The 23,885-nt window shown below is 43.1% G+C and overlaps 1 protein-coding gene across 4 annotated transcripts in view; it reads right to left on the bottom strand.

Moving 5' to 3' along the window:
- The window catches only part of PAFAH1B1 (platelet activating factor acetylhydrolase 1b regulatory subunit 1), a 109,558-nt gene that overhangs the window by 59,843 nt on the left and 25,830 nt on the right, over positions 1 to 23,885 (bottom strand). The window contains exon 2 of one of the 4 annotated variants that reach the window (XM_065532581.2): positions 20,320 to 20,383. The exons of the other annotated variants lie outside the window; for them this stretch is intronic. The gene's annotated coding sequence lies outside the window, so the exon portion shown is untranslated. The remainder of the gene's footprint in view (positions 1 to 20,319; positions 20,384 to 23,885) is intronic. 4 annotated transcript variants of the gene reach the window in all.

The raw sequence follows: 23,885 nt of genomic DNA, 5'->3' as shown, positions 1-23,885 counted from the left end.
AAATCACGCTCCAGGGTGGGCAACAGAGCGAGACTCCGTCTCAAAAAACAAAAAAACTAAACTAAATTGAACAGGAAAGTAGAATGTGTGAGGGGATGAGGAAAGTATGATTAACTCCATTTTAGATATGTTGATTCTAAGATGCCTGTGAAATTTCCAGTACGAAGCTGTAACAAACAAGTTAGTTCTGAAGAGAACCAACCTATTAAAAAAAAAAAAAAAGATTTGGTACTATTTAGACATGTTTACTGAAACCACAGCAGTGGATAAGATTACCCATGGAGATTGTGCAGAGCAACACCTATATTTAAAAGAGCCTACAACTAAGGCTAAAAGTAACAGTTCAAGAGGTAAAAGAAAAAGAGGAGAGAGTATGTCTCAAAAGCCAAGAGAGTATTTCAAGGAAGCAATCAACAGTATCCAAAGCTGTCCAACTATCAAGCTTAAAAGTAAGGTTGGATGGGTCTGTTGTATTCAGCAAGGAGTTCATTGATAACCTTGATGAGAATGGTTTCACGTGGCAGAAATAATATTTAAATGAGGAAAGAGATGAAGCAGCGATGGTACCATAAATAAATATTTTTAAAGTAGATGAAAATATTGAAAAACAGTTTTTCTCTGTTTTTTCCCCCCAGCCAAATTATATACTTAAATCCTAATAATCTAGGTATGACGCCTTACAACTTAAAAAAAAAAAAAAGAGAGAAATCCTGGCTGGGCGGGGTAGCTCATGTCTGTAATCCCAGCGCTTTGGGAGGCCCAGGCAGGTGGATCACCTGAGGTCAGGAGTTCGAGATCAGCCTGACCAACATGGCGAAACCCCATCTCTACTGAAAATACAAAAATTAGCCAGTCATGGTAGCAGGCACCTGCAATCCCAGCTACTCGGGAGGCTGAGGGAGGAGAAGTGCTGGAACCTGGGAAGCAGAGGTTGCAGTGAGCTGAGACTGCATCACTGCACTCCAGTCCCGGCAACAGAGTGAAGCTCCAGCTCAAAAGAAAAAAAAAAAAAAAAGAAAAAGAAAAAAGAAATCTTGATGGTGGAGAAAAAGACCATAGGAGAAATGAAGAAAGAATTAACCAAAGCCTAGTAAAACAACAAGACAACCAGATCATGGTATGATTACAGTTCTATATCTATGTAACTGTAGTTTATATTGGTGTAGTGATAGAATAACAACTACCACCTATGAAGTATTCTTGCCACAAAAATCAAACATGAATCAAGCCTCTGGCTTCAACTATCAATCTGCAAGAAGGATAGAGGGTAGATGAATACAGTATACACCTCAGTATCCATGGGGCAATGGTTCTGGGACCTCCAGGATTTTGATACCCGAGGTTGCTCAAGTCCCTGGTATAATATGGTGTAGTATTTTCATATAACCTATGCATATCTTCCCCTATAATATAAATCATCTCTGGATTACATATAATACTCAATACAATGTAAATATTATATAAATAGTTGTTATATTATTAAGAGAATGACAAGAATAAAAGTCTGTATATATTCAGTACAGATGTATTTTTTCTAATGTTTTCAATCCGGGATTGAATTCACAGACGCAGAACCCACAGATACAGAGGACCAACTCTATGTTACAGAACACCATGAGGATACAATCAGCAAAATCTAGACTGTGAAAAGTCCTATAAAACAAATGACCAAATTTCTTCTATAAATACCAAGGGAAGAAAAATGAGATAGAAAGGGAAACCTATGGATCAAGTGAGACAAGTGACATATCAACCAATTGCAATTTACAGACTTAATTTAGATCTAGATTTGGACAAATTGTAATATAAACCAATGAACAAACTTGGAGAAATCTGAACACTGGCTGGACATCTGGCAATACTAAATAACTGAAATTTTTAAGAAGTGATAACAGTATTGTGGTTATTTTTAAAAGTCTTTCAGAAATACACAATGAGGCTGAGTGTGGAGGCTCACGCCTGAAATCCCAAGATGTCGGGAGGCCAAGGCAGGAGGATTGCTTGAGGCCAGGAGTTCAAGACCAGCCTGAGCAACACAGCAAGACCCCATCTCTACAAAAAGAAGATACACAATGAAAAAACTACATCAAATCAAAGTAAAATAATATCATGTCTGTGACTTGGGTAATGACAGTGAATGAGACAGATATATGAAACAAGACAGGTTTTGAACTGCTAACTGTTGAGGCTGGGTAACGGGTACATAAGGGTTCATTACACTATTCTCTAACTTTGTGTAAGGGTCTGACGTTTTCCATAATAAAACATGTTTTAAAAATCAGAAGGAGAGGAATTAACGGATCATGGCAGACGGCAGGCAGGACTAGATTGCAGCTCTGGATAAAGCAGCATGCAGAGGCTTGCACTGTGAATTTTAACTCCAGATCCACTGCAAGAACCAACCAGCAGTCCTAAGAGGATCCACAGACCCTCTGAAGGAAGTGGATTGCTCCTGCAGGACCCGGGAGACACCCCAAGTACTGTGAGTGCCCCAGCTGCGGGAATTGAGAAAGAAAGCCCCTCCTCTCCTGAGCACACCCCCACTAGAGAAACTGAAGTTCTGTTTGCGGTTGAAGTTTCAGACTTTAACTTAGAGAGCCAAGCGAAATGCAGGGGTAGAGGAAGCAGCAAAAAGGCCCTGGGAGCTCACTGGGTCCCCAAGCAGCCCATTCTTGCCTGGCACCACAGGGAGGGTGGCCAGAGGAGCAGGGGGTAAAACCCCACAGGAAGAAGGAATTCTCTAGCCAAATTTTGTACCCATTTGAATGGGGTGGGAAGCCTCCTGGCCAGAACTCAGGGGAGGGTGCAAATCCGGCATGCAGACATCACAGGCTGGGGAAGAACTAAAGCCCTTTTCTTTCACTGCTGGAAGGCAGATAGCCTGGGCCAAGTTTTCTTTTTCCTTTCCTTTTTTTTTTTTTTTGAGACAGAGCATCTTGCTCTGTTACCCAGGCTGGAGTGCAGTGGTCCCACCTTGGCTCACCGCAGCCTCTGCCTCCTGGGTTCTAGCGATTCTCCTGCCTCAGCCTCCCAAAGCTGGGACTACAAGCACACGCCACCACACCTGGCTAATTTTTGTATTTTTAGTAGAGACAAGGTTTCACCATGTCGGTCAGGCTGGTCTCGAACTCATGACCTCAGGTGAACCACCGCCTCAGCCTCCCAAAGTGCTGGGATTGCAGGCGTGGGCCACCGTGCCTGGCCTTGTCTTAATTTTTAATGACTGCATGATATCTGATCATGTGGATGTACTATTTTTAACAATCTTTTATTGCTAGATATTTAAATCATGTCTATTTTCAATTACCAGCTTGAAGACAGTAACCCAACCCAACCCAACAAAGACAAAGAAAAAAGAATAAGAATATATGAACAAAGCCTCCAAGATGTCTGGGATTATGTTAAATGACCAAACCTAAGAATAATCAGTGTTCCTGAAGAAGAAGAGAATTCTAAAAGCTTGGAAAACATATTTGGAAGAATAACTGAGGAAACTCCCCAGGCCTTGCTAGAGACCTAGACATCCAAATACAAGAAGCACAAGGAACACCTGGGAAAGTCACTGCAAAAAGATCTTCACTAGGCACACTGTCATCAGGTTATCCAAAGTTAAGAGGAAGGAAAGAACTGTGAGACAGAAGACAGGTAACCTATAAAGGAAAACCTATCAGATTAACAGCAGATTTCTCAGCAGAAACCCTACAAGCTAGAAAGGATTAGGGCCTTATCTTCAGCCTCCTCAAACAAAACAATCATCAGCCAAGAATTTTATACACAGTGAAACTAAGCATCATGTATGAAGGAAAGCTACAGTCATTTTCAGACAAACAAATGCTGAGAGAATTCACCATTACCAAGCCACCATTACAATAACTGCTAAACAGAGCTCTAAATCTTGAAACAAATCCTTGAAACACATCAAAACAGAACCTTTTTAAAGCATAAATCACATAGGACCTACAAAACAAAAATACAAGTTAAAAAGCAAAAGCAAAAAACAAAAAAAACCCAAAGTACACAGGCAACAAAGAGCATGATGAATGCAAGGATACCTCACATTTCAATACTAACATTGAATGTAAATGGATTAAATACTCCACTTAAAAGATACAGAACCGGCTGGGCGCGGTGGCTCAAGCCTGTAATCCCAGCACTTTGGGAGGCCGAGATGGGCGGATCACGAGGTCAGGAGATCAAGACCATCCTGGCTAACACAGTGAAACCCCGTCTCTACCAAAAACTACAAAAAACTAGCCGGGCGAGGTGGCGGGCGCCTGTAGTCCCAGCTACTCGGGAGGCTGAGGCAGGAGAATGGCGTGAACCCGGGAGGCGGAGCTTGCAGTGAGCTGAGATCCGGCCACTGCACTCCAGCCTGGGCCACAGAGCGAGACTCCGTCTCAAAAAAAAAAAAAAAAAAAAGATACAGAACTGCAGACTGAATAAGAACTCCCCAACCATCTGCAGCCTTCAGGAGACTCACCTAACGCATAGGGACTCACATAAATTTAAAGTACAGTGTGGAAAAGGGCATTTCACGCAAATGGACACCAAAAGCAAGCAGGGGCAGCTATTCTAATGTAAGACAAAACAAATTTTAAAGCAACAGCAGTTAAAAGAGACAAAGAGGAACGTTATATAATAGTAAAAGGCCTTGTCCAACAGGAAAATACCACAATCCTAAACATATGTATGCACCTAACACTGGAGTGCCCAAATTTACAAAACAATTACTAATAGACCTAATAAATGAGACAGAGAGCAACACAATAATAGTGGGGGACTTCAATACTCCACCGACAGCACTAGACAGGTCATCAAGACAGAAAGTCAACAAAGGAACAATGGATTTAAACTATACCCTGGAACAAATGGACTTAATCTATACACAGAACATTTCATCCAATAAACACAGACTATACATTCTGAATTTCAACAGCGCATGGAACTTTCTCCAAGATAGACCACAAAACGAGGTAGACCTCAATAAATTTAAGAAAACTGAAATTATATCAAGCACTCTCTCAGACAATGGAATAAAATTGAAAATAAACTCCAAAAGGAACCTTCAAAACCATGCAAATACATGGAAATTAAATAACCTGTTCTTGAATGTGCATTGGGTCAAAAACGAAATCAAGATGGAAATTAAAGAATCATTCGAACTGAATAACAATAATGACACAACCTATCAAAACCTCTGGGATACAGCAAAGGCAGTGCTAAGAGGAAAGTTCATAATCCCTAAATGTCTACATCAAAAATCTAAAGGAGCAAAGACAGACAATCTAAGGTCACACCTCAAGGAACTAGAGAAACAGGAACGAACCAAACCCAAACCCAACAGAAGAAAACACATAACCAAGATCAGAGCAGAACTAAACGAAATTGAAACAAACAAACAAAAAAAAAACACAATACAAAAGATAAATGAAACAAGCTGGTTCTTTGAAAACATAAAACAAAACTGATAGACCATTAGCAAGATTAATCAAGGAAAGAAGAGAGAAAATCCAAATAACCTCACTAAGAAATGAAACAGGAGATATTACAATTGACACCACAGAAATACAAAAGTTCATTCAAGGCTACTATGAACACCTTTACACACATAAATGAGAAAACCTAGAAGAGATGGATAATAACAATAATGACACAACCTATCAAAACCTCTGGGATACAGCAAAGGCAGTGCTAAGAGGAAAGTTCATATCCCTAAATGTCTACATCAAAAATCTAAAGGAGCAAAGACAGACAATCTAAGGTCACACCTCAAGGAACTAGAGAAACAGGAACGAACCAAACCCAAACCCAACAGAAGAAAACACATAACCAAGATCAGAGCAGAACTAAACGAAATTGAAACAAACAAACAAAAAATACAACCTTGGAAAAATACAACCCTCCTCGCATAAATCAGGAAGAATTAAGATACCCTGAACAGACCAATAACAAGCAGTGAAACGGAAACGGTAATTAAGAAATTACCAACAAAAAAAGGTCCAGGATCAGACGAATTCACAGCAGAATTCTACCAGACGTTCAAAGAATAGTTGGTACCAATCCTTCTGATACTATTCCACAAGACAGACAAAGAAAGAACCCTCCCTAATTCATTTTATGAAGCCAGCATCACCCTAATACCAAAACCAGGAAAGGACACAACCAAAAAAGAAAACTGCAGACCAATATCCTTGATGAACATAGATGCTAAAATCCTTAACAAAATACTAGTTAACCAAATCCAACAACGTATCAAAAAGATAATCCACCATGATCAAGTAGGTTTCACACCAGGGATGCAGGGATGGTTTAAATACACAGGTCAACAAATATGATACAACACATACAGAATTAAAAACAAAAACCACATGATCATCTCAATAGACATAGAAAAAGCATTCAACAAAATCCAGCATCCCTTTATGATTAAAACTCTCTGCAAAATCAGCATACAAGGGAAATACCTTAACATAATAAAAGCCAACTATGACAAACCCACAGCCAACATAATACTGAATGGGGAAAAGTTGAAAGCATTCCCTCTGAGAACTGGAACAAGACAAGGATGCCCACTCTCACCACTCCTCTTCAACATAGTACTGGACGTCCTTGCCAGAGCAATCAGACAAGAGAAAGAAATAAAGGGCATCCAAGTCGGTAAAGAGGAAGTCAAACTGTCACTGTTTGCTGACGATATGATTGTTTACCTTGAAAACCCTAAAGAATCCTCCAGAAAGCTCCTAGAACTGATAAAAGATTCCAGCAAAGTTTCTGGATTAAAGATTAATGTATGCAAATCAGGAGCTCTTCTATACACCAAGGGCGACTAAGTGGAGAATCAAATCAAGAACTCAACCCCTTTCACAACAGCCACAAACAAAATACTTAAGAATATACCTAACCAAGGAGTCAAAAGACATCTACAAGGAAAACTACAAAACGCTGCGGAAAGAAATCAGAGATGACACAAACAAATGGAAACACATCCCATGCTCATGGATGGGTAGAATATTGTGAAAATTACCATACTGCCAAAAGCTTTCTACAAACTCAACACAGTCCCCATCAAAATACCACCATTCTTCAAAGAATTATAAAAAATGATTCCAAAATTCATATGGAACCAAAAAAGAGACTGCATAGCCAAAGTAAGACTAAGCAGCAAAAAGAACAAATCTGGAGGCATCACGCTATCTGATTTCAAACTATACTATAAGGCCACAGTCACCAAAACAGCGTGGCGCTGGTATAAAAATAGGCACATAGACCAATGGAACAGAATAGAGAACCCAGAAATAAACCCAAATACTTATAGCCAACTGATCTTCAACAAAGCAAACAAACACATAAACCTTTTCAATAAATGGTGCTGGGATAATTGGCTAGCCACATATAGGAAAATGAAACTGCATACTCATCTCTCACCTTATACAAAAGTCAACTCAGGATGGATTAAGGACTTAAACCTAAGATCTGAAACTAAAAATTCTAGAAGATAACACTGGAAAAACCCTTCTAGACATTGGCTTAGGCAAGAATTTCATGACCAAGAACCCAAAAGCAAATGCAATAAAAACAAAGATAAATAGCTGGGACCTAATTAAACTGAAGAGCTTTTGGACAGCAAAACGAACAGTCAGCAGAGTAAACAGACAACCCACAGGGTGGGAAAAAATCTTCACAATCTATACATCTGACAAAGGACTAATATCCAGAATCTACAATGAACTCAAACAAATCAGTAAGAAAAAACAAATAATCCCATCAAAAAGTTGGCTAAGACATGAATAGACAATTCTCAAAAGAAGATATACAAATGGCCAACAAACATATAAAAAAAACTGCGCCCAGGGCCGGGCACGGTGGCTCAAGCCTGTAATCCCAGCACTTTGGGAGGCCGAGATGGGCGAATCACGAGGTCAGGAGATCGAGACCATCCTGGCTAACACGGTGAAACCCCGTCTCTACTAAAAAATACCAAAAAAAAAAAAAAAAAAAAAACCTAGCCGGGCGAGGTGGTGGGCGCCTGTAGTTCCAGCTACTCGGGAGGCTGAGGCAGGAGAATGGCGTAAACCCGGGAGGTGGAGCTTGCAGTGAGCTGAGATCCGGCCACTGCGCTCCAGCCTGGACAACACAGCCAGACTCCGTCTCAAAAAAAAAAAAAAACTGCACCTAGGTGTCTGTAATCCCAGCACTTTGGGAGGCTGAGGCGGGTGGATCACGAGGTCAGGAGTTTGAGAGACCAGCCTGGCCAACATAGTGAAACCCCATCTCTACTAAAAATACAAAAAATTAGCCGGGCGTGGCAGCAGGCGCTTGATATCCCAGCTACTAGGGAGGCTGAGGCAGGAGAATCACTTGAACCTAGGAGGCGGAGGTTGCAGTGAGCCAAGATGGTGCCATTGCCCTCCAGCCTGGGGAACAGTATGAGACTCCATCTCAAAAAAAAAAAAAAAGAATGAAAGAAAAAAAAAAAGCTCAACATCACTAATGATCAGGGAAATGCAAATCAAAATCACAATGCAATACCAGCTTACTTTTGCAAGAATGACCACAATCAAAATATCAAAAAACAGCAGATGTTAGGGTGGATATTGTGAACATGGAACACTTGAACACCACTGGTGGGAGTGTAAACTAGTACGAACACCGCTGGTGGGAGTGTAAACTAGTACGAACACCGCTAGTGGGAGTGTGAACTAGTACAAACACTGCTGGTGGGAGTGTAAACTAGTACAACCACTATGGCAAACAGTGTGGAGATTCCTTCAAGAACTAAAAGGAGAACTACCATTTGATCCAGCAGTCCCACTTCTGGGTATCTACCCAGAGGAAAAGAAGTCATTATTCTAAAAAGATAACTTGCACACAGGTGTTTACAGCAGCACAATTCACAACTGCAAAATCGTGCAACCAATTCAAATGCCCATCAATTAGTGAATAAACTGGTGTGTGTGTGTATATACATATACACACATATATATAAACATACGTTTATATGTTTTATATATATGTGTGTGTATATGTTTTATGTATGTGTGAGTATATATACATATATACATGTATATACACACGCACACACACCAAACTCTATCGATACATCCACAGTGGAATACTATGCAGCCATAAAAATGAATGAATGAACAGCATTTGCAGTGATCTGGATGAGACTGGAGACTACTATTCTAATTGAAGTAACTCAGGAATGGAAAGCCAAATGTCATATATTCTCATTGACGTGGGAGCTAAGCTATGAGGATGCAAAGGTGTAAGAATGATACAATCGACTTTGGGGGCTTGAGGGGAAGAGTGCAAGAGAGGCGAGGGATAAGACTACAAATATGGTCCAGTATATACTGGTCGGATGACAGGTGCACCAAAATCTCACAAATCTCACCACTAAAGAACTTACTCATGTAACCAAACAATACCTGTTCCCCAATAACTTATGGAAAAATAAAACAAACAAAAAAAAGATCAGAAGGAGAACTCAGTAGAAGAAAGACCTAAGGGAAGAGGAAGGGGAAAGCATGGGATCCAGGTGTAGAATAGAAGCCTTACACATAAAGATGGGTCACTTCTTACATGGTGTTGGAAAGAAAGGAGAAAAAGATGTATACATGTTTTTACATCTCTGGAAAACAGACAGCAAGGTCATTTACTGAAGAGCAGGAATAAGGAAGAGACATTAAGAGGCTCGATATAGTTACAATGAATAATAAAAGAAACTGGTAAATAAAGACATTTTTTAGAATGGAGACCATGAATTTTTAGTGGTGTCAATCTCCAAAGACGTGATTTTTCTTCAGTAAATATGGACAGTCTGAAAGCAGACACTGAAATGGCACACATTTAAAAGAATCTAGGGTTGGGTTGAGGGTTTGCAAGGTATATGCAATAAATGCATGATGAAGAGAACTGAAATAGCGATTAGAGGGGTCAAGAAACTAGAGGTCTCTTCGTCCTGACTATAAGCTGGAAGGTTACAGTAAGAGCAAACTACATTTAATATTTCCCAGTGTAATGATGAGTACTTCATGTTTTGATTAGAAACGAAGTATTGATGATACACAGTAAAGAGAGATGATGGGTATGATGAGCACCGGATGCAGATTAAGAAAGAAGGTGTTGGCCGGGCGCAGTGGCTCACACCTGTAATCCTAGCACTCTGGGAGGTTGAGGCGGCTGGATCACGAGATCAGGAGTTTGAGACCAGCCTGGCCAACGTGGTGAAACCATCTCTACTAAAAATACGAAAAATACAAAAAATACAGGTGGCACGCGCCTGTAATCCCAGCTACTTGGGAGGCTGAGGCAGTAGAATTGCTTGAACCCGGGAGTGACGATTACAGTGAGCCGAGATTACGCCACTTCACTACAGCTCTGGGTGACAGAGCAAGACTTCCCCTCAGGGGAAAAAAAAAAAGAAAGATGATGTTGGTTCAAGTTTATCATCAACTATCTAACCCAAGTAATTAATTTAATTTTCTACATAGTAGATAACATCTAAGGCACCCTTTAACTCAGATTATTTCATCCTATGAATTTTCTAACTTTAACCTTTCTAACCTTTAACAAGTATTTGTGCTATCAGAAAGCGGATATGATTGAGCTATCATACTTATCATACTATCATACTTATTTTAAGAATACAATTATACCTTTCCAGTTGCCTTTTAATGTTTTAACACATAATTGCAAAATACCACATGAAAACAGAAATAATTTTTCTTTTTTGAGACAGAGTCTCACTGTTGCCCAGGCTGGAATGCAGTGGCACGACCTCGGCTCACTGCAACCTCCACCTCCCGGGTTCAAGCGACTGTTTTGCCTCAGCCTCCCGAGTAGCTGGGATTACAGACGCATGCCACCATGCCCAGCTAATTTTTTTTTTTTTTTGTATTTTTAGTAGAGATGGGGTTTCACCATGTCGGTCAGGCTGGTCTCCAACTCCTGACCTCAAGTGATCCACCTGCCTTGGCCTCCCAAAGTGCTGGGATTACAGGCGTGAACCACCATGCCCAGTTTTTATTGTTTTTCTGTTTTTCTTGAGACAGGGTCCTCACTCTGTCACCCAGGCTAGAGGACAGTGGTATGATCAATCATAGTTCACTGCAGCCTCTAACTCCTAGGCTCAAGAGATCCTCCTACCTTAGCCTCCTGAGTAGCTGGGACCACAGATACATGCCACCATGCCTAGCTAATTTTCCCCCCAACCCCCACTAGAGATGGGGTCCTGCTATGTTGCCTAGGCTGGTCTTTAATTCCTGGGCTCAAGCAATTGTCTCACCTCAGCCATCAAGTGCTAAGATTACAGGCATGAGCCACCATGCCCAGCCTCTAATAAATGGTTCTTAAATGGAGTGAACATTTTTAAAGAAAGAGTTTAAAATTAATATTTTGCAATGAACAGTCTACATTAACAAACAGCACAAATAAATCAGGTAATATTTTCATACTACCTGGCATAGAAGTTCTCAACCTTTTTTGAGGTTACTGGATTCATTTGAGGATATAATGAAAGCTAAGATCTTTCCTCTCAAAGAAGCACATATGAAAATAAACAAAATATTGCCTGTATTTTAAGGGGGTTCACAAATCTTTCCAAAGTCAAAATAATGAATAAGATGATTTAATATTTTTGAAATGTATTTTGGCAGTATCCTAATATTCTCTTTTAAGCAACTTGTATATATGACAAACATAATTCAAAGAACAGTCTGACTTTTTCATTTGCATGTCAATATCCAGACTATCTTAGAGATCAAGATCACTGTTGCTTAAGCACTAGAAACAGAGGCTTTAGTATGCTTTTGGAATGCAGAATTCTTAAGCATTCTCTATTCTAGTACTATATCCATGTACCTGCTATCCAGTGCAGCACCTAAAACAACAATGTGTTTATTGCTAGGGTAAGTACCCCACCACAAAAAGAGAAAGTGGAGGAGTTAAAAAAAAAAAAAAGAAAGGAAACAACAGAGCATTAAAATAATTTTATAAAACAAGATGGTGATCATTTATTAAATGATTCCCATCTTATGTTTCCAAATGTGTTAAACAAAACAAGTTTCACACTTATCAAAACAACCTTTACAAAATAATCATTAATAATCTGTTTTTTGGCTGGGCGCGGTGGCTCACGTCTGCCCAGCACTTTGGGAGGCCAAGGCGGGCAGATCACCTGTGGTCAGGAGTTCGAGACTAGCCTGGCCAACATAGCGACACCCCGTCTCTACTAAAAATACAAAAAAAATTAGCCGGGCATGGTGGCACATGCCTGTGATCCCAGCTACTCAGGAGGCTGAAGCAGGAGAATCACCTGAACCCGGGAGGCAGAGGTTCCAGTGAGCCAAGATAGCGCCCCTGCACTCCACCCTGGGTGACAGAGCAAGACTGTCTCAAAAAAAAAAAAAAAAAAAAAACCTACTTTTTACACTGGTCCCTGACAACCAGAAGTTTATGAAATGGGAAAATACAGAAAATAAAGGATGTGTGTGAGGGAAGACAAAAATTAACAAATTATATGTTAACAGTAGAGGCACAATGACATGAAAATGGAAATCATCAGGTTTATTATTAGATGTAGAAGGGAGAAATAAAGACCTCTCCGGTAATTCATCAATTATCAATGGTTCCTAACCTCAAATTGTCACTTGCCAAAGCTTCATTTAAAAGGTCAGCAGAGGCCGGGCGCGGTGGCTCAAGCCTGTAATCCCAGCACTTTGGGAGGCCGAGGCGGGCGGATCACAAGGTCAGGAGATCGAGACCACAGTGAAACCCCGTCTCTACTAAAAATACAAAAAAAAATTAGCCGGGCGCGGTGGCGGGCGCCTGTAGTCCCAGCTACTCAGGAGGCTGAGGCAGGAGAATGGCGGGAACCCGGGAGGCGGAGCTTGCAGTGAGCCGAGATCGCGCCACTGCACTCCAGCCTGGGCAACAGCGTGAGACTCTGTCTCAAAAAAAAAAAAAAAAAAAAAAAAAAGGTCAGCAGAGGCTGGGTGCAGTGGCTCACACCTGTAATCCCAGCATTTTGGGAGGCCGAGCTGGGCGGATCATGAGGTCAGGAGATCAAGACCATTTTGGCTAACCCGGTGAAACCTCGTCTCTACTAAAAATACAAAAAATTAGCCGGGCGTGGTGGCGGGCGCCTGTAGTCCCAGCTACTCAGGAGGCTGAGGCAGGAGAATGGCGGGAACCCGGGAGGCGGAGCTTGCAGTGGGCCGAGATCGCGCCACTGCACTCCAGCCTGGGCAACAGCGTGAGACTCTGTCTCAAAAAAAAAAAAAAAAAAAAAAAAAAAAAGGTCAGCAGAGGCTGGGTGCAGTGGCTCACACCTGTAATCCCAGCATTTTGGGAGGCCAAGCTGGGCGGATCATGAGGTCAGGAGATCAAGACCATTTTGGCTAACCCGGTGAAACCTCGTCTCTACTAAAAATACAAAAAATTAGCCGGGCGTGGTGGCGGGCGCCTGTAGTCCCAGATACTCAGGAGGCTGAGGCAGGAGAACGGCCTGAACCCAGGAGGTAGAGCTTGCCGTGAGCCGAGATCGCGCCACTGCACTACAGCCTGGGTGACACAGCCAGACTCCGTCTCAAAAAAAAAAAAAAAGAGCCGGGCGCGGTGGCTGAAGCCTGTAATCCCAGCACTTTGGGAGGCCGAGACGGGCGGATCACGAGGTCAGGAGATCGAGACCATCCTGGCTAACACGGTGAAACCCCGTCTCTACTAAAAAATACAAAAAACTAGCCGGGCGAGGTGGCGGGCGCCTGTAGTCCCAGCTACTCAGAAGGCTGAGACAGGAGAATGGCGTAAACCCGGGAGGCGGAGCTTGCAGTGAGCTGAGTTCCAGCCACTGCACTCCAGCCTGGGCTACAGAACGAGACTCCGTCTCAAAAAAAAAAAAAAAAAAAAAAAAAAAAAAAGGTCAGCAGAGGCCGGACGCGGTGACTCAAGCCTGTAATCCCAACAGTTTGATGGGCCGAGGCAGGCGGATCACTTGAGCCCAGGAGTTCAAGACCAGCCTGGGCAACATGGAGAAACCCGGTGGTATGGTTTGGCTGTGTCCCCACACAAATTTCAACATGAATTATAGCTCCCAGAATTCCCAGGGGAGGTAATTGACTCACAGGGCCGGTTTTTCCCATGCTATTGTTGCGATAGTAAGTCTCACGAGATCTGATGGGTTTATCAAGGGTTTCTATTTTTGCTTCTTCCTCATTTTTCTCTTGCCCCTGACATGTAAGAAGTGCCTAGTGCCTTTCACTTCCTGTCATGATTCTGAGGCTTCCCCAGCCATGTAGAACTGTAAGTCCAATTAAACCTTTTCTTGTTCCCAGTTTCGGGTATGTCTGTTATCAGCAGTATGAAAACGAACTAATGCAGTAAATTGGTACCAGTAGAGTGGGGAATTGCTTCTGAAAAGTTACCCAGAAATGTGGAAGTGACTTTGGAAGTGGGTAACACGCAGAGTTTGGAACAGTTTGGAGGGCTCAGACGACAGGAAAACATGGGAAAGTTTAGAACCTCCTAGAGACTTGTTGAATGGCTTTTACAAAAATCCTGATAGTGATATGAACAATAAGGTCCAGGCTGAGGTGGTCTCAGATGGAGATGAGGAACTCGTTGGGAACTGGAGCAAAGGTGACTGTTATGTTTTAGCAAAGAGACTGGCAGCATTTTGCCCCTGCCCTAGAGATCTGTGGAACTTTGAACTTGAGAAAGATGATTTAGGGTATCTGGCAAAAGAAATTTCTAAGCAGTAAAGCATTCAGAAGGTGACCTGGGTATTTTAAAAGTATTTCATTTGAAAAGGGAAGCAGAGCAGGCAGGGGCAGTGGCTCATGTCTGTAATCCTAGCATTTTGGGACGCCAAGGTGGGCAGATCGTTTGAAGTCAGCAGTTTCTAGACCAGCCTGGCCAACACGGTGAAACACCATCTCTACTAAAAATACAAAAATTAGCCAGGAGTGGTGGCTAATGCCAGCTACTGTGGCTGGGATCTCAGCTACCTGAGGGCTGAGGTAGGAGAATAGCTTCAACCAAGGAGGTGGAGGTTGCAGTGAGCAGAGACTGCAATACTGCAGTCCAGCCTGGATAACTCCAGGCAAGACTGCATCCCCCCCACAACAACAAAAAAAAGGGAAGCAGAGCATGAAAGTTTGGAAAATCTGCAGCGTGACTATATGATAGAAAAGAAAACCCCATTTTTTGGTTGGACGCGGTGGCTCATGCCTGTAATCCCAGCACTTTGGGAGGCCGAGGCGGGCGGATCACGAGGTCAGGAGATCAAGACCATCCCGGCTAACACAGTGAAACCCCGTCTCTACTAAAAATACAAAAAAAAAAAAAAAAAAAAAAAAAAGAATTAGCCAGGCGCCTGTAGTCCCAGCCACTTGGGAGGCTGAGGCCGGAGAACGGTGTGAACCCAGGAGGCGGAGCTTGCAGTGAGCCGAGATCCCACCACTGCACTCCAGCCTGGGCGACCGGGCAAGACTCTGTCTCAGAAAAAAAAAAAAAAAAAGGAAAGAAAAACCCATCTTCTGGGGAGAAATTCAAGCTGGCTGCAGATATTCGCATAAGAAGCAAGAGGCCCAATGTTAATTCCCAAGACCATGGAGAAAATGTCTCCGTTCCATGTCAGAGAACTTCCTGGCAGCACCCCTCCCAACACAGGCCCAGAGGCCCAGGAGAAAAAAGTGGTTTCATGAGCTGGGCCCAGGGTCCCCATGCTGTGTCCCAGCCGCCCCAGCCGTGGCTTAAAGGGGCCGATGTACAGCTCAAGCTGTGGCTTCAGAGGGTGGAAGCCCCAAACCTTGGCAGCTTTCACATGGTGTTGAGCATGTGGGTTCACAGAAGTCAAGAACTGAGGTTTGGGAACCTCCAACTCGATTTCAGAAGATACATGGAAACATCTAGATGCCCACACAAAAGTTTGCTGCATGGGCAGTGCCCTCATGGAGAACCTCTACTAAGGCAGTGCAGAAGAGAAATGTGGGGTCGGAGCCCTCGACACGAGTCGCTACTGTGAGTCCCAGCTGTGAGAAGGCGGCCACTGCCTTCCAGACCCCAGAATGGTAGATCCACTGACAGCTTGCACTGTCGCCTGGAAAAGCTGCAGACACTCAAGGCCAGCCCGTGAAAACAGACAGGAGGGAGGCCGTTCCCTGCAAAGCCACAGGAGCAGAGCTGCCCAAGACCATGGGAACCTACCTCTTGCATCAGCGTGACCTGGACGTGAGACCTGGAGTCAAAGGAGTTCATTTTGGAGCTTTAAAATTTGACTGCCCCGCTGGATTTTGGACTTGCATGGGCCCTGTAATCCCTTTGTTTTAGCCAGTTTCTCCCATTTGGAATAGATGTATTTACCCAATACCTGTACTCCCATTTTATCTAGGAAGTAACTAGCTTGCTTTTCATTTTGCAGACTCACAGGCAGAAGGGACTTGCCTTATCTCAAATGAGACTTTGGGCTGTGGACTTTTGGGTTAATGCTGAAATGAGTGAAGACTTTGCAGGACTGTTGGGAAGGCAAGATTGGTTTTGAAATGTAAGGACATGAGATATGGAGGGACCAGGGGTGGAATGATATGGTTTGGCTGTGTCCCCACCCAAATCTTAACTTGCATTGTATCTCCCAGAATTCCCACATGTTGCAGGAGAGACCCAGGGGGAGGTAACTGAATCATGGTGGCTGGTCTTTCCCATGCTATTCTGGTGATGGTAAGTCTCATGAGATCTGTTGGGATTATCATGTTTCCGGTTTTGCTTCTTCATTTTTCTCTTGCCACCACAACGTAACAGGTGCCTTTCGCCTCCTGCCACGATTCTGAAGCCTCCCCAGCCATGTGGAACCATAAGTCCAATTAAACCTCTTTTTGTTCCCAGTTTCGGATATGTCTTTATCAGCAACGTGAAAACGAACTAATACATACACCCCATCTCTACTAAAAAATACAAAAATTAGCTGGACATAGTGGCACACGCCTATAGTCTAAGCTACTCAGAAGGCTGAGGTGGGAGGACCAGAGCCCGGGATGCAGAAGTTGCAGTGAGCTGAGATCACACTACTGCACTCCAGCCTGGGCAACAGAGGGTGACCTTGTCTCAAAAAAAGAAAAAAGAAAAAAAAAACGGATTATCTACACCATGCTTGAATAGCACATATTATATATTATGGCTCCTAATCTTTTTTTTTTTTTTTTTTTTTTGAGACAGAGTCTTGCTCTGTCGCCCAGGCTGGGGTGCAGTGGCCGGATCTCAGCTCACTGCAAGCTCCGCCTCCCGGGTTTAGACCATTCTCCTGCCTCAGCCTCCCGAGTAGCTGGGACTACAGGTGCCCGCCACCTCGCCCGGCTAGTTTTTTGTATTTTTTAGTAGAGACGGGGTTTCACCGTGTTAGCCAGGATGGTCTCGATCTCCTGACCTCGTGAGCCTCCCGTCTCGGCCTCCCGAAGTGCTGGGATTACAGGCTTGAGCCACCGCGCCCGGCCTATGGCTCCTAATCTTAATCCAAATATTTTCCAGATGCAACAATGAAGCAAGGCAGAAGCTATTCTCAGTCAAGAACCGAGTATCTTTTCAGACCAGTTGCTTTCAAGAATCTGTCAAGCAATGTCTCCCGATAAGCTGGGTTCCATGACACCTTGCAAGTTACTAGATGTTTAGAATAGTAGTTCCACATGGATGGAACTGGAGGCCATTATCCTTAGCAAACTAACGCAGGATCGGAAAGCCAAATAGCGCATGTTCTCACTTATAAGTGGGAGCTAAATGATGAGAACGTGTGGACACATAGAGAGAAACCACACACATTGGGGCCTTCCGGAGGGTGAAGGGTGGTAGGAAGGAGAGAATCAGCAAAAATAACTAATGAGTACTAGGCTTAATCTATGTAACAAACCTGCACATACACCCCTGAGCTTAAAAAGGTAGTTTCAAAATAATAGCATTTTGGCCGGGCGCGGTGGCTCAAGCCTGTAATCCCAGCACTTTGGGAGGCCGAGACGGGCGGATCATGAGGTCAGGAGATCGAGACCATCCTGGCTAACACAGTGAAACCCCGTCTCTACTAAAAAATACAAAAAAACTAGCCGGGTGTGGTGGCGGCGCCAGTAGTCCCAGCTACTCGGAAGGCTGAGGCAGGAGAATGGTGGGAACCCGGGAGGCGTGAGTCATCGTGCCTGGCCCAAATTTTTTTTTAATTAGCCAGGCATGGTGGCACATGCTTGTAGTCCCAGCTAGTGAAATACCATCTCTACAAACAAAATTTTTTTTTTTAATTAGCCGGGCGTAGTGGCACATACTTATGTCCTAGCTACCCAGAGGCTGAGGTGGGAGGATCACCTCAGCCCAGGAGTTGGAGGCTACAGTGGGCTGCAGTGATTACGCCCCTGCACAAAAGCCTGGGAGACACAGTGAGACCCTGTCTCAAAAATAAAGAAAGAAAAATAACAAAATTACAAAAAAAAAACAAGCAAACAAAAAACCCCAGCTAAAACAATGAACTTGAGACATGCTTTCTTTTAAAAGTCCCTGAAATTGGCTTACTTTGTGACACTGTTTTCATTTAACATCATGAAGAATTATCTCCTGTGGGAGTGTCATGTGACTGCTGCCCTGGAATTTTTTTTTTTTTTTTTTTGAGACGGAGTCTCACTCCATTGCCCAGGTTAGAGTGCAATGGTATGATCTCGGCTCACTGCAACCTCCACCTCCTGGGTTCAAGTGATTCTCCTGCCTCAGCCTCCCAAGTGAGTGGGCGCCTGTAATCCCAGCTACTCAGGAGGCCCAAGCAGGAAAATCGCTTGAACCCAGGAGGTGGAGGATGCAGTGAGCCGAGATTGCGCCACTGCACTCCAGCCTGGGCAACAAGAGCAAAACTCTGTCTCAAAATAAAATAAATAAATAAATAAATAAAACTCCATCGTTAACAATGTAGTATAATGCAGTCAAATAATTTCTTTAAAAAAAGTAAATTTTCCTATAAAATCATTTCATCACGTATCTGAAAAAGACTCCAGTCTAGAGCTAAATCCAAGAGATTACATAGAAAGACAAAGTACTCCAGGAGAGTAACTTCATTTCCTTAGATCAATCTTTGTATTTCCTTTCTTACCCAGAGAGGTGAGTTTCTAGAGTTTTAAAATTGTTTTCTGAAAAAATGGTGGCAAAATTTATCAAAAGATTAACTTCACGTTCTTGAAGTATCATGTGCTCTGTATGAATAACTGAAGACACGAGAGATTTTAGACTTCTCCCATTCACACTATTACAAATGATAAATGAAAGTTTTTTTGTTGTTGTTTGTTTGTTTGAGACAGAGTCTTGCTCTGTCGCCCAGGCTGGAGTGCAATGGCATAATCTCGGCTCATTGCAACCTCTGCCTCCTGGGTTCAAGCGATTCTCCTGCCTCAGCCTCCTGAGTAGCTGAGATTACAGGCGCCTGCCACCACGCCCGGCTAATTTTTTGTATTTTTACTAAAGGCAGGATTTCCCCATGTTGGACAGGCTGGTCTCGAACTCCTGACCTCGTGATCCACCCGCCTCGGCCTCCCAAAGTGCTGGGATTACAGACGTAAGCCACCACACCCAGCCTAAATGAAAGTTTTTAATCCAATACTGAGACTTTTTGATGGGGGACTGAGTCTCGCTCTGTCGGCCAGGCTGGAGTGCAGTGGCGCAATCTCCGCTCCCTACAAACTCCACCTCCCAGGTTCAAGCAATCCTCCTGCCTCAGCCTCCCAAGTAGCTGAGATTACAGACACCTACCACCGCGCCTGGCTAAATGCTGCATTTTTATTAGAGACAGGGGGTTTCACCATGTTGTCTGTGCTGGTCTCAAACTCCTCACCTCAAGTGATCTGCCTGCCTCAGCCTCCCCAAAGTGCTGGGATTACAGGCGTGAGCCACTGCATCCAGCCTAAAACACTGAGACTTGAACATATCTAACTTCTTATTCTGCTTCAGCTTAGAAGCCCATCTATGATTCACTAGCATCTGCTGTCGGCAGGTAACAAAAACAAAAAAAGAGATCAGGTTGGTTTATCAGTATGGTAAAATCACTGAGGAATGGACTGAGCTCAGGTGTGGTTCATTGGACTGAGCTCAGGTATGGTTCATTGAAAAAGATGTAAATTTATTTGACAGCTTCACCACTCTTCACTTTTCTATTAGTTACAGCTAACCACTATACTTCACTCATTTTGCAAGATTTAAGCTACCCATCCAAAATTTACATATGAAAATATTTTCTATTTTACAATTAGCTTTGAGCCAAAGATTAAGCTACCACTTTTTTCACTGAGAAGCATTCCTACCGACCTCAAATCTCCTAACTCCAGCATTAAAGGCAAGTGCTGCAAATAGGTGGTCCACGGCTTTAAATCTGAAGAAATAAAAAGTAGAAATAGTTTTGGGGTTTTGAAATCAATCAGACTTAGATTTAAGTAACACAATGTAAGTCATATCTGGATGTCCATTTTTTTCTTATTAAGAGCAATCATGTTTGGCTTTGCCCTTTGCCTTTTTTTTTTTTTTTAGACAGAGTCTTGCTCTGTCGCCCAGGCTGGAGTGCAGTGGCGTGATCTCGGCTCATTGCAACCCCTGCCTCCCGGGTTCACACCATTCTCCTGCCTCAGCCTCCCGAGTAGCTGGGACTACAGGCACTCACCACCACGACCAGCTAATTTTTTTGTGTGTATTTTTAGTAGAGACGCGGTTTCACCGTGTTAGCCAGGATGGTCTCGATCTCCTGACCTCGTGATCTGCCCGCCTCGGTCTCTTAAAGTGTTGGGATTACAAGCGTGAGCCACTGCGCCCGGCCTGCCCTTTGCCTTTCACCAGAAGTCCCAAATATACATTATGAGATGGTTTCTATTATAGCCTTGTGATGGTTAATTTTACATTCCAACTTGGCTAGGCCCAGTATATTTGATCAACCATTAGTTTAGATGTTGCTGTGAAGATATTTCTTTAGATAGGATTAGCATTTAAGTCAGCAGACTCAGAGTAAAGTCAATTAGCTTTATAACGTGGGCGGGCCTTATTCTATCAGTTAAAGGCCTTAATAGAAAAAGACAAGACTGATTTCCCAAGGAAGATATAATTCTGCCAACAGACTGCATTTGGACTTGAGATGCAACATCACCTCTTCTCCAGGTCCCCGACCTGTCGGCCTACCCTACAGATTTTGAACTTGCAAGCCTTCACAACAGACAGACACACACATACACAATCAAATACACACACACACACCCCCTACTGGTCTTGTTTTTCTGGAGAACCCTAATATACTGCCATATTCCAGCAGCAGTATTCTTCTCCTATAATATAGAACCTTTATTAATATAAGCTTAGTCTGTCCGTAAACTCTACGAGAATGAACATTTTTCACTCTTTATACTGCTTGAACTCTACTCCCTGGGTACCCTCCAAGCAAATTAATGCTTTCAAAGATTATCAAATGTAATAAACTGCTCTCCATTCTACAACAAAGATGTGCTGAATAAGGGCTACTTGAAGAATAAAGTAGGTAACTGAGAACTCATCCTATTCTTGTTCCTTCATTGCTTTCTTTCCACTAAGTTTTTCACATTCACTGCCGCTGCAGCTTGTAAGCACCCTCTCATTACTGCCGATCTTTCCTTTCCTTACTTTTCTCTCCTTCTGTCTTCTCTCTCAGTCTGTCTACCTTATCACCTCCTGGATTTCCTTATCACCTCGTGGATTTCCTTATCACCTCCTGGGTGCATCCTTATTGCCACACCAGACTGATCAAACACATTAGGGATAATCTTCATCCCAGATGCGTTCAGTTATTGATGGGTGCTCAAAGACTACTTCTTCACCGTCCCTCAAAAAAGAGAAAGTTTCAGGCTGGGTGCGGTGGCTCACGCCTGTAATCCCAGCATTTTGGGAGGCCGAGGCGGGTGGATCATGAGGTCAGGAGTTCGAGACCAGCCTGGCCAAGATGGTGAAACCATGTCTCTACTAAAAATACAAAAATTAGCCAGGCACAGTGGCAGGCCCCCATAATCCCAGCTACTCAGGGGGCTGAGACAGGAGAATCATTTGAACCGGGCGGCAGAGGTTGCAGTGAGCCAAGATTGCACCGCTGCACTCCAGCCTGGGGGACAGAGTGAGACTCCATCTCAAAAAAAAAATAAAAAGTTTCCCACTCAAGCCTGTAATCCCAGCACTTTGGGAGGCTGAGACGGGCAGATCACAAGGTCAGGAGATCGAGACCATCCTGGCTAACACGGTGAAACCCCGAACCCCGTCTCTACTAAAAAAACACAAAAAACTAGCCGGGCGAGGTGGCGGGCACCTGTAGTCCCAGCTACTCAGGAGGCTGAGGCAGGAGAATGGCGTGAACCTGAAAGGCGGAGCTTGCAGTGAGCTGAGATCCGGCCACTGCACGCCAGTTTGGGCGACAAAGCGAGACTCCGTCTCAAAAAAAAAAAAAAAGTTTCCCACTTTTGTCTTCAAAATGAAGCCATTTTGAACACCTGAAGGTTCTAAAGAAACTGAATTATGACTTTAGATTATGTCATAAATCGCTTTTTCCTTGTACTTTTTATCTCAGCTGTTGTGTATCATACACATGTACAGTCCTTCCAGGACCCCTCAGATACCAAAAAAACGATGCTCGAATCCCTTACGTAAAATGGCACAGTATTTGCATATAACCTACACACATACTGTCATATACTTTAAATCATCTCTAGATTACTTAGAATACCTTAAAAAAAAAAAAGCTATATAAGTTGTTATTATATTGTATTGTTTAGGGAATAATGACAGGAAAACTGCATGTTCAGTACTGACACAACTATCATTTTGTCTGAATAGTTTCAATCTGCAGTTGGTTGAATCCACTATACAAAACCCATAGATATGGAGGGCCAACTGCATATGCCACAAATAGTGGGAGGGAATGTGAGGACAAACATTCACTGTTTTAGTATGATTTTCAAGATTGTGGATCACTTTTTTCTTTTAAATTTACTTTAATGTTGGCCTGCAGTGGTGGCACACTATAATCTCTGCCCCTTGGGAGGCTGAGGTGGGAGGATTGCTTGAGGCCAGAAGTTTAACACTGGCCTGGGCAATGCAGTAAGACCCATCTCTAAAAAAAAAGAAAAGAAAAGAAAAAATTATAACATTTAGCCATGCATGGTGGCATGTGCCTATAGTCCCAACTACTCAAAAGGCTAAGGTGGGAGGATCACTTGAGCCCAGGAGTTCAAGGCTTCGGTGAGCTATGATGACACCACTACACTCCAGCCTAGGCTTTTTATAAAAGCCCTCTTTAAAAATCCTTCAAGAAGAAAACACAGTTGCCTTGTTCTTTATATAACTATCTAGTCTTTCTGGGAAGTTGTAATAAAGACACATTCTTTGCATCTATATTAACTTTGTTGCTTTCTATCTTATATTCTCTCCCCTTTGTATCTAGACCAGGGATCAGCAAACTCTGCAAAGATAGTAAGTATTTTAGGTTTTGTGGGCCATTCAGATTCTGTAGCAACTCTTCTGCCACTGTAGTAAGAAAGCAACAATAAACTATGTATTGGCTAGGTAAGTGCCACGGCTCACTAGTCCAGAACTTTGGGAAGCTGAGGCAGGAGGATCCCTTGAGCTCAGGAGTTTGAGATCAGCCTGGGCAAAACAGCAAGACCTCGTTTCTACCACAAATTTAAAAATTAGCCAGGAATGGTGGCACATCACTGCATTCCAGCCTGGGCGACAGAGTGAGACTATGTCTCAAAAAACAAAACAAAACAAAACAAAAAACCCCAACATATAAACAATACATAAGATATAGAGGCTGTTCATTGCGCTACTGTCCACAGGTAGCTGCCACAGCCGCCCCCGCTTGCTGTCGC

The sequence above is a fragment of the Macaca fascicularis genome, chromosome 16, assembly GCF_037993035.2.
Source record: "Macaca fascicularis isolate 582-1 chromosome 16, T2T-MFA8v1.1".
NCBI lineage: Eukaryota > Metazoa > Chordata > Mammalia > Primates > Cercopithecidae > Macaca > Macaca fascicularis.
This window is presented reverse-complemented; position numbering and strand designations above follow the sequence as displayed.